The sequence below is a fragment of the Crassostrea angulata genome, chromosome 10 (assembly GCF_025612915.1).
Source record: "Crassostrea angulata isolate pt1a10 chromosome 10, ASM2561291v2, whole genome shotgun sequence".
Taxonomy (NCBI): Eukaryota; Metazoa; Mollusca; class Bivalvia; order Ostreida; family Ostreidae; genus Magallana; species Magallana angulata.
Genome location: NC_069120.1, coordinates 8985010 through 8992899, shown reverse-complemented (window position 1 = coordinate 8992899; position 7890 = coordinate 8985010). Strand labels below are relative to the sequence as shown.

Here is a 7890-nt window from a genome sequence, read left to right as displayed (position 1 = left end):
CACCCATGCAGGTACCTAGTGACGGATGAGAATTCCATGAAAAATGTTCAAATTTTACATGTTTTTCTACATTTTTGATGCATATATACAATAAAAGGGTAACAAGTTTTTTGTTCATTTTCAAGAGTAATTATCATAGCAGATGTTATTTCAAGGTCAAATGTACATTTACATATCCTACATGTAATGGTAATGGAGTCCACTGGAAAGTGGGGATGGCTTTTTTAATTCTGTAAATACATCTAAAATATCATTTTTGGATAGGAAGGAGCAAAAATTTGAGTTTTTTGACATATTGTATAGTTTGATAACTGCATTTGTCTACATGAAAAGGTCATTTGAAATAAAAATATGCTGTTTTAAAAAAATTAGGTGATATAAGTCAAGTGGCTTAATGTTATTTCATAAAATCAGACAGCAAAATTGCTGCAAATTCATGAATTTAATGATTTAATTGATAAAAACTGTTTTAAAGTATTTATTCTTATCTCAGTAATTAACTTAAGCCTATTAATTGTCATCAGGATAGGAAATACCCACTCTCTTAGCCAATTTACTCTAGTGGTGGTCATTCTACACATTTAAGAGGGAGTTACTCCCCTTGAATATTTTTGCTAATAAATCATGAAATGACATCTATAGCCAAGAAAATCATCCATTTTCACAAAATGCATTACTTATGGTACAAAATCCACTCAAAATTACACCCAAAGGAGAAATATGAAAATACCATGTAGTCTTGAAGGTGGCAGGGGACAGGTTTTTTTATACAATTCACTGTAGCATGTCTTTAGAACTCTGTAACTAGAATTTCCTCTTTATAAGGCCAATCACCAATTTCTGAAGAAAATTACTATACCAAGATATTCTGGATTCACATTTGGCTTAATTGCTTGATATTTATAAATACCTCAGGGTTCAAACGATGTTCATTCAAAAGAATGAAAAATTTCCAAGATTTCTCTGGTTTCAATACAATGCTAAAAAATGTGATGTCTACGGAGATTTTGTATTGCAGCAAGCCCGGATGATAACGTTGAAAAATTGCGCGATGTATTCCCAGTGAATTCCGATTGGAGAAAATATATAAACATTCCCCATTATAAATCTCCGTAATCTGTTTTCGTTCCTGTGAATTTTTCCGAGAGAAAGATGATAATGTGTCAATGAAATTATCTTGGAAAATATCCCTTTCAACTATTTCAATTGCACTTCTTTCACAGGTAAGTGTATTTTTATTAAAAATCGTCCAAATGTGCTACATAAATATCTTGGGACAGACTATAGTCAAAACCTGTAAAATTCTCTGCATACTGGTTTTTATGAGATTTTGACCCTTTCATATTTTGCTAATTTTTCATGATTTTTCAGCTTTTTAGACCTCCCCCAGCTATTTCCCTGCAGATTGTAACTTGCAATTTCACTGTGTAAAGTCAAGACAACAGTATTAGCCGCAGGTTTCGCATTTTACTTCTGATTCTCATGTACCTAACACAAGGGGCCTACATATTGCATATCAATTTCAACAAGAGACACCCCTCTAACTAATGATAATCATTAAAAATCATTTCATGAATTTTAGCAAAACTCATAAGCCTTCAAGTACAGCAACTCTCAATTTTACAAAAATATTGACCTTGAGATAAAATATTCTTTCATCTTTAGTTACAGATATCCGTATTCAAATTAAAACAAAGTTAACAAAAATGTAAATGAAATAAATAAAGATAAAAGCGCCAGCAGGATTTAAACACTCGCTCAATATACAACGGTTTTAATGGCTTCTCGCTAACAGCTACACCACGAAATCAAACAACCAGAAATGACGTTTTAGCTCTGCACATAAATGCACATCAGAAAAAGATATCCAATCAAAATTTCGGTTTGGATCAATACTACTTTTTAACAAAGTCGATATTTTATCCTATGTTTTACCTATATGTTCGACGAGTTTGGTAGTTTTAGCAGAAAACAAAATTTTTCAGAATTAGTTTCTTGTTTGGACAAAATTGTAGATAGGTAAAGTTAGCTACTAGTAACTGGCTACTAGTAACTGGCTACGAGAAGTAAGAAAAGCTAGCTACTAGTAACTGGCTACGAGATAAATTAAAAGTTAGCTACTAGTAACTGGCTACTAGTAACTGGCTACGAGAAGTAAGAAAAGCTAGCTACTAGTAACTGGCTACGAAATTAAAGAAACTTGGCTTCCAGATACTTCTTACCGTCCATGGGAGAACACATACCAAGGATTTCTATTTTTGTTCTTAAGATGTACATTGCACTATATCACTGTCAATTGTCAATATATCTCAAGTAGCTGTATATATAGACTGAAGATATATGCCTGACTTGCTAATATCAACATTCTGCCGAGTCATCCACATAATATTACCACACAATTACTCAGATATCTCTCTTTATGTAGTCAGCTACTTGTGCGTTTCGTTACAAATATCTTTATTTTTGGCTGTTTTTTTCAATATATCTCGAGTAGCTGTATATATAGATTGAAGATATATGCCAGACATGCTAATATCAACATTCTGTCGTCATAAATATCTTCATTTTTGGCAGTTTTGTCAATATATCTCAAGAAGCTGAATATATAGATGTAAGATATATGCCAGACATGCTAATATTAACATTCTGTCAAGTCATCCACATAATATTACGACACAATTACTCAGATATCTCTCTTTATGTAGTCAGCTACTTGTGCATTTCGTTACAAATATCTTCATTTTTTTGCGGTTTTATCAATATATCTCAAGTAGCTGAATATATAGATTGAAGATATATGTCAGACATACTAATATCAACATTCTGTCAAGTCATCCACATAATATTACGACACAAATACTCAGATATCTCTCTTTATGTAGTCAGCTACTTGTGCATATCGTTATAAATATCTTCATTTTTGGCAGTTTTGTCAATATATCTCAAGTAGCTGAATATATAGATTGAAGATATATGCCAGACATGCTAATATTAACATTCTGTCAAGTCATCCACATAATATTACGACACAATTACTCAGATATCTCTCTTTATGTAGTCAGCTACTTGTGCATTTCGTTACAAATATCTTCATTTTTTTGCGCAAAAAAATAAAGATATTTGTAACGAAACGCACAAGTTGCTGACTCATAAAGAGAGATATCTGAGTAATTGTGTTGTAATATTATGTGGATGACTTGACAGAATGTTGATATTAGCATGTCTGGCATATATCTTCAATCTATATATACAGCTACTTGAGATATATTGAAAAAACAGCCAAAAAAGAATGATATTTGTAACGAAATGCACAGGTACCTGACTACATAAAGAGAGATATCTGAGTAATTGTGTGATTATATTATGTGGATGACTTGACAGAATGTTGATATTAGCAAAACTGGCATATATCTTCAATCTTTATATTCAGCTACTTGAAATATATCGACAAAACCGCCAAAAAAGAATGATATTTGTAACGAAATGCACAAGTAGCTGACTACATAAAGAGAGATATCTGAGTAATTGTGTGGTAATATTATGTGGATAACTTGACAGAATGTTAATATTAGCATGTCTGACATATATCTTCAATCTATATATTCAGCTACTTGAAATATATCGACAAAACCGCCAAAAAAGAATGATATTTGAAACAAAATGCACAAGTAGCTGACTACATAAAGAGAGATATCTGAGTAATTGTGTCGTAATATTATGTGGATGACTTGACAGAATGTTGATATAAGCATGTCTGGCATATATCTTCAATCTATATATTCAGCTACTTGAGATATATCGACAAAACCGCCAAAAAAGAATGATATTTGAAACAAAATGCACAAGTAGCTGACTACATAAAGAGAGATATCTGAGTAATTGTGTGATAATATTATGTGGATGACTTGACAGAATGTTGATATTAGCATGTCTGGCATATATCTACAATCTATATATACAGCTACTTGAGAGATATAGACAAAATAGCAAAAAATAAAGATATTTGTAACAAAATGCACAAGTAGCTGACTACATCAAGAGAGATATCTGAGTAATTGTGTGGTAATATTAAGTGGATGACTGAACAGAATGTTGATATTAGCATGTCTGACATCTATCTTCAATCTATATATTCAGCTACTTGAGGTATATTGACAAAACCGCCAAAAAATAAAGATATTTGTAACGGAACGCACAAGTAGCTGACTACATAAAGAGAGATATCTGAGTAATTGTGTCGTAATATTATGTGGATGACTTGACAGAATGTTGATTTTAGCAAGACTGGCATATATCTTACATCTATATATTCAGCTACTTGAGATATATTCACAAAACTGCCAAAAATGAAGATATTTGAAACAAAATGCACAAGTAGCTGACTACATCAAGAGAGATATCTGAGTAATTGTGTCGTAATATTATGTGGATGACTTGACAGAATGTTGATATTAGCATGTCTGACATATATCTTCAATCTATATATTCAGCTACTTGAGATATATTCACAAAACCGCCAAGAAATGAAGATATTTGTAATAAAATGCACAAGTAGCTGACTACATAAAGAGAGATATCTGAGTAATTGTGTCGTAATATTATGTGGATGACTTGACAGAATGTTAATATTAGCATGTCTGGCATATATCTTACATCTATATATACAGCTACTTGAGATATAATGAAAAAACAGCCAAAAATAAAGATATTTGTAACGAAACGCACAAGTAGCTGACTACATAAAGAGAGATATCTGAGTAATTGTGTGGTAATATTATGTGGATGACTTGACAGAATGTTGATATTAGCATGTCTGGCATATATCTTCAATCTATATATACAGCTACTTGAGATATAATGAAAAAACAGCCAAAAATAAAGATATTTGTAACGAAACGCACAAGTAGCTGACTACATAAAGAGAGATATCTGAGTAATTGTGTGGTAATATTATGTGGATGACTCGGCAGAATGTTGATATTAGCAAGTCAGGCATATATCTTCAGTCTATATATACAGCTACTTGAGATATATTGACAATTGACAGTGATATAGTGCAATGTACATCTTAAGAACAAAAATAGAAATCCTTGGTATGTGTTCTCCCATGGACGGTAAGAAGTATCTAGAAGCCAAGTTTCTTTAATTTCGTAGCCAGTTACTAGTAGCTAGCTTTTCTTACTTCTCGTAGCCAGTTACTAGTAGCCAGTTACTAGTAGCTAACTTTTATTTTATCTCGTAGCCAGTTACTAGTAGCTAGCTTTTTTTACTTCTCGTAGCCAGTTACTAGTAGCCAGTTACTAGTAGCTAACTTTACCTAACTCAAAATTGTTACCTTTTTTTTTTTTTGGGGGGGGGGGGGGGGTGAGAATAAATAGCTACTTAATGAATGCGTATATGTGAATGTGAATGAGTATTATTTTATAAAATTTGTTCTCCAATTTTATTCTTTGAATAATTGAATATTTCTACATGTATGCATTGAATATTACCTTGCTTCTTTCACGAGAAGCCCACTGTAGACTATAATACAATAATTGCTGTTATTTAGGTCACTACGATGATTTAGCTACCAAAGAACTACAATATTCACCAAGCCGGAGGCGAGGTGAATATTGTACTTCGAGGGTATTGTTTTTCGAGGGTAGCATTAAAAAATTGATTTTTTAAAACTTATTACCGGGTATTTAAACTTTTTTTATTAGTACTGAAATTATACGAGATCAATGATCTTTTTTTTTTTTAGATACGCTGCCTGGAATTGATCTTGATTCATTATTTTGGCCATTTGTACATTCTATAGCTCGCACCATGCTAGAATAAAGAATAATATCTTATAAGACCATTCTCTTAATCACATCCTAAATTGTTACCTGAGTTAAGCTGATATTCATGACACAAGAATTGCCAAATATTGTGAATTTATAATTATGACAATAATATTTATGGCAAAATAATAACTAAAAGAAAACAGCTTTATATGTGTCGTCCCCACTGCAAAGATGGGCATCTCGTAACACAAGTCAATTATTATAAGAATATACTATGTATTACAAGAGGGCCATAGATTTATCCTACATTGTCAGACGCATACCTCATTTATCAGAAGATGTCTGTTTGGTCCGAAAAATATACGTAAAGCTTCTTGGTCCATTTTTAGCCAACGCATTGTAAGATGATTTTTAATTTAAACCAAGATTCCTTGTTCGCTTTAAATGTTAAAATATTGATAGAAAAAAATTATTGATAGGTTACAGTAACAAAACCTACAAACAGCATGCGTGCCAAAAGCAACATTTTACAGTGCATAAAACTTTTTTTAAAATAAAGCAAATTTTAAGTCAACAAAGCAGCTTATTTAATTAATTCAACCAAACTTATAGCTTATTTGTCTGAACCCCTGAAACGGTGTTACATGTTCTACCAATTTTCTTCAAAATAATTTTGGTAAATTCAGGATGTGACGTATGTCGCGGAACACAAGGACAGCTATGTAGGGGACGAGGCCCAGAGCAAGAGAGTGAGGCTCACCCTCCAATACCCCATTGAACGCGGTATCGTCACCAACTGGGATGACATGGAGACAATCTGGCATCACACCTTCTACAAAGAGCTCCGTGTGGCCCCAGAGGAACACCCGTCCTCCTGACCGAGGCCCCACTCAACCCCAAAGCCAACAGAGAAAGGTTGTCACAGGTCATGTTTGAGAAATTTAAAATTCCTGCGTTTTATGTCGCAATCCCGAATACTCTTTCCTTGTACGCTTCCGGTCGTACAACCGGAATTTTGCTGGAGTCTGGAGATGGTGTCACCACCACAGTCCCCATCTACGAGGGTTACCCCCTTCTCAACGCCATCGTCAGAACGAAAATCGCTGGACGTGATATTACCGACTATCTTACAAAATCCTTAAAGAACGTGGCTACTCTCTTATCACCACAGCCGAGAGAGAACTCTCCCGAGATATCAAATCGGAGTTGAGCTACGTTGCTTTGGACTTCGAGAAGGAAGGATTTGCAGACAGCTGTCTCGTCATCTTCTCTGGAAAAAAGCTTTGAACTTCCCGACGGACAGGTCATCACCATTGGCAACGAGCGATTCAGTTGCCCAGAGGCCATGTTCCAGCCATCCTTCCTTGGAATGGAATCTTCTGGTGTCCATGAAACTACTTATAACAGCATCATGAAATGTGATGCCGAAGTTTACAAAAACTTGTACGCTAATATTGTCCTGTCTGGAGGTACCACCATGTTCCCCGGCATTGCTGACCGTATGCAAAAGGAGGTCACCGCCCTCGCTCCCCCAACAATGAAGGTCAAGATCATCGCCCCACCAGAGAGGAAATGCTCCGTCTGGATCGGTGGTTCCATCCTTGCTTGTTTTTCCACCTTCCAAGAGATGTGTATCAGCAAACAGGAGTACGACGAATCCGGTCCGTCTATTGTCTCTAAGGAGGCGCGCCATAAGTCTCTCTGTTTGGCAAGATTAAAATATGAGCATCCGCAATTGAACAACTACTTTAAGAAAGAATACTACTTCAAAGGTTTATAGAATGCTATGGTTAAATAATAGTTGAACATGATTCTATTATTCAAAAACAATTTCTGGTAGATTGCGCTTTTATGCATTAATACTGGTATATTACTTAATCACTTTTTAAAACGTACTCAAAGGTGCGATCAAGCTATTTCTTGTCAGTTGTAAAAAGGAAACGAGGAATTTATTATTTGTAAACTTTCCTTGTGTCCAATAGATAACATAACAAACTTTTCGGCCAATGAAGTACGACAATGCGAATCCTTGATAATCGGTTAATTCTTAAATTAACAGATGTTATTTTATTAAGTTTCAGTAAATAACTAAATATTTATAAACTGTGTGATTTATGAA

At 34.0% G+C, this 7890-nt stretch overlaps 1 pseudogene; it reads left to right on the top strand.

The window, feature by feature from the left end:
- Positions 1-6412: 6412 nt before the first annotated feature.
- LOC128164873 (actin-like) lies at positions 6413-7551 on the top strand (annotated as a pseudogene).
- The last annotated feature ends 339 nt before the right edge of the window (positions 7552-7890 follow it).